Source organism: Maylandia zebra, unplaced genomic scaffold (assembly GCF_041146795.1).
Source record: "Maylandia zebra isolate NMK-2024a unplaced genomic scaffold, Mzebra_GT3a scaffold11, whole genome shotgun sequence".
NCBI lineage: Eukaryota > Metazoa > Chordata > Actinopteri > Cichliformes > Cichlidae > Maylandia > Maylandia zebra.
The window spans coordinates 7,455,054-7,463,114 of NW_027490041.1; positions in this window are offsets into that span (position 1 = coordinate 7,455,054).

Below are 8,061 nucleotides of genomic sequence, written 5' to 3' on the forward strand. Positions count from 1 at the left end.
ACAATGGACTGTGAGCTCAGTTCCTTCATCATTAGTATGGATTATATATGTATATGTATTATATTAGTATCATATATATCAGGTGCTGCTGCTTTCAGTCATTGTGCAAATGTGCTGTTTGTAAGCTTGTAAAGCTGCAGTCAGCTGAGACTGAAGAAGTCACCTGATCAGTGAGCAAACGTTTCTGAAAACGTCCAGATGAACAGAATCAACCTTTTGGGATCAGCCAGCAATGCAGCATCATTGTTGTTCAGCTTCAGAGGTTTGCAGGAATGAACTGATGACCAGAAACAGCTGCAAAGTCCAAGAAAATACCAGCTGGAGTTCAGCTGCATTTGAAGAAGTCAAAGAAAAGTAAGGATGGCAAAGGGCGACGTTTTCTTCCAAAGAGCTGCAAACATGGTCGACGCCTCATTAGAAGAATCATCTGGACATTTGTGAGGAACTCTAACCAAGAAAGCAACGTCACACAGATCCAACAGACAGTTTCCACGACTGCAAGTGTTGAGTGGAAAAATGCTACATTGCATTATTGCATCCTCTCACCACAGGAGGCGCTGTTGGCACCACTGATTGCTGATCAGCTGTTCTCTGATGATCTGATTGATACTGTGAATAACGGGACTCACTGAACTCTGTGACACAGTGAAGATTACAGAGTTTAACTTCAACATCTGACTGACGTCACACAGACAGAAGGATGAACCAGTGAGGCACAGAACACAGTTACTGGAGATACTGGATCAGCTCCATGTGAACCTCTGATGGAGAAGCTGCTGAGCCAGAGAAACATCAGGACATGACAGCAGCTGCACTTATCTAACAACATGTAGCAGAGCTGATCTATGTTAGAGGATCTATCACAGCAGCTGAAGCCAAAGTCCAACACTGGATACCAGCTGAGCCTGTGCTGAGTGTAGTGTTACAGGAAAAGGGCAGAAACACTGGTAGCTCCCAGTGATGCTGACTGGGGCACAGAGCTGAATGATGCAGCATCAGGACACTGTTTCAGTCTGACTGACAGAGAAACCTGTAGCTGTATCTACATGTGAGGCAGAGGCCACACAAGCAGCTTTCTATGTTTCACAGTGACTGAGATCTTCAGTGGGGGTGGACATGCTCCTGTACAGACCTCTGAGGAGAACCAAGGTGCAGTCAAAGAGTCCAGTCTGTCCTCACAGATGTGAACATGTGCTTTCATCAGGTCTGCTGTCAGCTAGCAGGCTCACTTCAGAATCACTGTTCCTGAAAAACACAGTCTGTGTGACATCATCAGTCAGCTGATGGTCCCAGATCTGAATGGTTTCTGTCTCTACTGAGGAAGTCAGAGAATATCACTGAGGTGTGGATCAGGTCTGAGTGAGCTGTGGAGGGACAGCTTTAAACAGTCCACAGGTCTCACGTCCTGCTCAGTCTGGTAGCAGATACCTCGTATTGTTCCAGATGTGCTGACATCAGCAGCAGCACAGCTGTGTGATACCATGAATCTCAGTTATTGATCCAACACACAGTAAATACAAAGATCAGGATTTCTGAGAGTAATCATTATGAGTCTGAACACATGATCACTGAATGTTAGTCTCCACAATAATAAGCTAACACAAGCAAACACAGCTTTCAGCTCTTATTTTGAAACTGGCTTATTTAGAGAGCTGTGATGTGAGCGTGCCTGGCTCTGAGGCACTTGGGTCAGCCTCTGTTGTTTAGAAGTGTTACAGACTGTGAATGACACAGACCTGTCAGTTTCCATGTTTGTCTGTAACACAGCTCAGGGGCTCCATGCTGAACGCATCCATCCAGTGTTATTGATCCAGGACTGATACCAGCATTGGGATCAATACTACAACACACAATCACATGTGTCCACGTGATGTGTTTGACCAGCTTTATTCATTAATGATCAATCAGCTTATTTACTGCATCTGAGTCCAGCTTCATTTAAATGATCCAACCATGAAAATGACATCAGTCCTACAGAAGCACTTCATGCTAACAGGAAGTCATTGATTAAGGTGGAATAACACAGAGACACAACCACTCACAGCTAACCTGACCCCACTAACTGCATGTGTTTGGACTGTGGGAGGAAGCCGGAGTACCGGAGAGGACGCACACAAACACGGGAGAACATGAAGCTCTGAAACAAAGATGGTGGATTTGACCTCAGGACCAGGCGGGGTTACGGGGGTCATGACCCCCCAATAATAGATCCAGCTACACTGAAACTGTCAATTTCATTTACTTTTCCTGTTTTAAAGCTATCAGGCTGCTTTGTGGCTCACTCAATACTAAACTAAGATACTTTCAGTGTGAATCATTTGCAGGAACACAGGCAGGATTTAAAGTGCAGAACTTTACAGTCTCTGTCTCAAAGTTGGTCTGAACATGCTAACAGCTCTTTGTTTTTTTCAGTTTTCACTGGTTTGATGTAATGAAAGAAATTTTAAAGAAGCAGACGATTGTTGTTATTTTAGTTCTATAGTTTCATAAATCGTGGTGTGGATCTAAGTCAACATTCAGAATAAATAAGATAATACAGCACTTTGATGGTTGCCTTTGTATTTTCCCAGCAGTGCTCAGGTTGGTTCTCGGCTACATTTACATACAGATGTTAATGTGTTCAGCAGCTGGACTCATCTGAGGAAGGAACATTGGAAAGGTGCTCAGTGCACAACTGCATCACTAATTTTATGTAAGACCCTGTGTTTTATTGTATTTATATATTTGTAACATTTGACTCAAACACTTTTGGGAAGGATGAAAATGTTTTCAGGAGGAAGTTTTTCCTTCTGTCCGACTGCAGTACACACAACACTGCGTCTCCCCCCATTATCACACTTCCTCAGGCTGGTGATGAGCGCCCCCTGGTGTCAGTGTTGATGACGTCATGCACAGTGAAACATAAACAGTGTCTGTTAATAAAAAATCATGTGTCCATTTTCATGTTTGCATCATGTTTCTGTAAAATCATCAGCTGTTTCTGAACCTTCTTCATTGTTTGACTCATTCCAACAGCTGTGAGCTGTGATGGAGTCAGAGCAGCTTCATCACTGATGTTCAGGTGAAGCTGAACTTAATAAACTGTAGAAATGATCAGGATTCAGGCTGGATGTGTAAAACACTTCTGTGTGAGGTCGCAGTGCTTCATATGTGTGTGTGGGCTGAAGCACACACGTGTGAGTCCTCAGAGGTTTCACACACATCACTGCACACACTTATAATCCTAGTTTAAGCTTGTGGATCATATCGGACACATCAGCAGCTCTTTGGAGACAAAGATTTGAGATTTAAGATGAGTCATAGTCTTTCTATCCATGGTAGCTTCCACTGCTGAGGCTCGGGAAACATGAAGAGGACAATTAAGAGCAAGCATCAGCTCTGTCTCATCTAACTACACAGTATTATGATCATGCACTTATGTCTCAAACTAAGACACAATGAGACAAAATGAGTTCTGTGAGTCTTTATATTATCAGTAAATTCTGGTGACAGTTTGACGCTCAGTGGAGCCATTTTTGGTTTGTGATGAGTGTTTTGTGAGCTTCTGTTTTGTGAATCGCTCTTTGTAATTTAGAAGATCGTGCAGAAATGTGCGCGCCCTTATCTGAGAGGACACGGAGAGAGTGTCGCAGACTCGAGGTGAGGAGATAAACCTCGGAGCTGGACGGCCTGCACGTTACCCATGTGCATCTTTTCAGTGACATCAAGTGAACCCATAATAAGCATTTCTATGTCTTAGACATCATGTCCATTTCTAATGAGAGATTATTTTTAAATGAGGGAAACCTGGTCTAACAACACGCTTACAACAGAGCTAAAGGTTCACCACAGTGAGACGGTGGGACTCTGATAAGAACTGAAACACTGTGTATGAACAGCTGAGACAAAACTATATATAAACACTCATTTATTCCAGTTTAGTTTACAATGATTTCAAAGTAATGTGGAACGATTCATGTTCATGAGCTGTTACAAACACAACTATTGATTTGTCTATATATGGTCGGACTACAAGGCTTGTGTTGAGGCTCTTGGAATAATGTGTGAATTACAGCAAGAAATGATGGTTTCCCATTTTACCAAAGTGGAATAAAATCACCACAGCAAAGAAATCATGTTATTGTCTGCAGCTAAAATATATGGTGAACATGGTTTTATAATAATGTGCAAACACAACCTCACTCTGCTCTATACGAGGAGCCAACCACAGCTGTCCGGGTCTTCATCCACCACCTCCACCATCTTTGCTCATCATCATTCACTTAATTGCTGATTGGTTTAAATCAAACTCCATTACAGGTTCAACTCCATTATATAACAGCATGTTGACTTTGGATCTGGTGTGCAGTGCCACCTTAAAAGATGAGGAAACTAAGAGATTACAAAAAAAGAAGTGGAGGAGTTAAAGAGCTGCAGCAGATTAACAGTTTCTGACAGTCATGTGTTAGAAATAGGACGATTAGATGAGCTGAGGGATCCATCTACTGCTCAGTGAAGCCTCATCAGAAACAGTCTCAGTGGAAGGATGGCTCTATTGTTAAGGAAGGACACAGGCAGAAAGACTGGCGTCTGTCACACAGGAACTGGACTGAAAATCAGCTGCACATATTCATCAGTACGTGCAAACATATTATAGGTGTGGAATTCAGGACAGTACCATCAGAAGTTGATCCACTGTGCAAATGTCTGATTGGCAGTGGCTTCATTTTTCACTATGAACAAACTGCTAATGCAGCATCACAGGACGTCAGCCATGGATTGGCCTCCCCAGACCTCAACATTACTGAAACATCTTAACAGAGGATGGAAACAAAGGGAACCAACATCCAAGAAAAGAGCTGCTGCTGAAAACTTCCTCACAGAAAACACAAACAAGCTTGACTAAGAGACTCCAGGCTGTGCTGAATTATAAAGGTGGACTGACCTCCAGGGTCCTTAGTATCATATAAGCTCAGTTTGTGTCTTATATACTTTCCATTTATATAACAAAATATATAGAAAGGAGGGTGGTTTAAGATGTGTGTAGAGTTTTATTCATTATCTTTAGACAAACAAAGAAAGCACCATCCATTCGTCTTCAGTCTGTATGAAAAACAGGGGAAAGGTCAAATTAAACCTTTGAAATTCCTTTCACAATAAATCCATAAATAAACAAAATAAAACATAGAAAAGTGTTTAAACCCACTTTTCCATAAAGCTGTCAATAGGAAATGTTCCAGTAAACATGTCTGTGTTTCTGCTGTTTTCCTTTCATGCGTCCACAGCTGACAGGTAACCCTATTGGAGTCGCCATAGTGACGGGTGGTGTCTCAGCTTCAGCGTGTTGATGGGCACAGCCATGGTTACCACAGCTGGAGTTGGTGTACGGCGAGCTGTGAGAGGACAGAGATGGAGAACGCACATTTAACTCTTTAACAGGAGATACGTTACGACTAACAGACGACTGCTGTCTACATGATGTCTTTGCAGCCCTTATGCTACATGTTACACAACTTTTCTTCATGCCAACAAGACTGAGGTGCCACATAGTCGACACATACAGCTGATTATGATGCATGTTTTACTGTTGCTATGTTCACATCATCTGCTTGGCTTTATTACTGAAAGCCTGGAGATCCTCTGACGTGTGCATGGCTGATGTGAAGTATGATTAGTCCTACATGACATCAACAGCAGAGGCAATGAAAGCTTTGTTGTTAACAGGTTGTAGGTAAAGTCAAATGTCTACTTCTACACTTGTGTTGGGTAAAGTTCTTCTCCCTGCAGCAGATTTATATCTGTGCTTTCACAGGGCGTGATGTGGAGCTCAGCGCTGAGGTGCAGGTCTCCTTGGAGACGGCATCCTGGCTGAAATATTATCATGCTTCCAAAACATTTCAGCTTTTATTTTGAAAGAAACAAGACTTGAAAACGAATCCCCTTCTTCCTCTTTGTCTTTGTTCTTCAGAGGAGTGTCACCTGGACAAACTCAGGGCTGTTCTAGAGCCTTTCTTATTATTTGACTCCATAGAAATAAAACTGAATCGAATCAAACAAAAACTCCCAAACAGCTAAAACACTTTGCTTTATTCTCTTTTTTAACAAATACGTTGAAGTCCATCCACAACAACACAGCTGAGATCTCCTTTGTAATCAAGTGTTTACATCCTTTGTACAGATCTGCATACAAAACAATCATTTACGTCCCACAGAAGTCTAGTTACACGTAACTATACAAGAACTGGTGAATGACAGAAACATAAGACACATGATCACAGGTGATAACAAAAAGAGAAAGAATTCATGTGTTAGTGATGTTTTTCAGCCCTGATGGCTCATGTTGGAGAAACAAGCTGAGGTACGTGGAAAGTTCACACACACAAGTGGGCGTGAGCGCACACACAGAGAGAAACACAACTGAAGCATCTGTTTGCTGTTTCTGCTTTCATCATCTCTGCTGCTGTGTCAGGCTGGGGTCTCTCAGTGACGTGGTTGAGGTGAAGTATGACGAGTATCCCTGATTCAGTCCATCGAGACAAAGGGCAAAGAAAGCTGTTGTTAACAAACTCTATGGTGATGTGGCATTTAGCTCTGACTCTACGCTCTGCTGAATCCTTTGAACCTGCTGATCAGTAAAGCTCTACGTGCTGCAGCAGATTGACCTCATCTGTGTTCACAGGTGTGGACCTCAGCGCTGAGGTGCAGGAGACTTTCATTCAGTTCTCCCTGCAAACAGCATCCAGCCTGGAAATACTGTCATCTTTCCCACAAATGGTGCTCTTATCTCAGAGAAGAAGTCTGATGTAAATAACTGCAATCAACAGTGATGTTCTGCACAGATCACTTTTCCATTTTGCTCTCTAGATGAGTCCCAGCTGCCTGACCTTGTGTCCAGGTGATCGTCTCACTGAGGAGCTTTTGTTCTGAAAATCTCACGTCCATCACCTGTTTCCTTTTTACTATCTCTGCTCTTTCTTTATTCACAATGCTCATAATATCACACAATTATATTCATCACCTGCATGTTTTTATCCAGCTGCTGTTAGAACCAAACAAATAAAAAGGATGAAAAGCCTGAAATCCTTTGATTTATTACATTTGAAACAAATATGAGAGCATCCCTAACAGCACAGCTGAGACCTTTGTTTTAATCAAGCCTTTGTATCGACACACTTGTAAAGATTCATATACAAAACATAATAGAATAAATCAATATAAAATACACATAATCACAAAAATGCAGCCATGTTGTGAGTTTGCATCTAAAACATGCATGTTTCCCTTTGTACAGGCAGATTTACAGCAGACAAAGCAACACGCTGATCGACTTTGACCGCTGCAAAAACAAAACACCCACCAAGTCTGAAGTCGATCAGAGGAACTGTTGACAGACTGACAGACAAACAGATGCTTGATTCATTAGTGCGATTAAATGTTCTTCTTTAGCAGCATCACTTCATGTGTTTGTGTTCCAGGAATAAAGGTCTGTTTAAACTGGACGTCTCCTCAGCATCACTCGTGCTGTCGTGGTTTCAAAGCTGTGCAGAAAGAATCTGAGGGATGATACAGAGGTGACCAAAGTTACAAACATCCAGCTGTGCTGCAAATGTTTGCAGAGCTCCAAACTCTTTGGCTTTCTGCAGAGCAAGTATGGAAGAAGCACCTGAGCTAACTTCAGTTTAGACGATATGAGGAAAAATGCTGCTTCCCAAAGTTTCCTACAAGTATCCAGTTTATATTTAGAGAAGCGAAGGCTCTTTATCCTGACAACTACTCCCTGGTGGATCCCTGTCCTGTGACAGCAGCAAAGACTGTGTATCAGTATCATCAAAGCCACTTCAATAACCAGTGTTTAAAGCTCTCTAGCAGATGGACTTCAGTGGCAGCAGCCTCTGTCTGCTGTGTACAGAAGGTTCTCTGATGAAGCACACAGCAGATGCTGCACTACAACAGCAGCAGCAGCTCAGCTTCAGTTTGCTTCGACGCCCTTTTTGACCTGTGAAACAGCAGAAAATGAAACACTTCAACACCCGTTTGTTAGCGTGAGCTATTCTGCTGTTTTTCATCATTTCACAGGTGAAA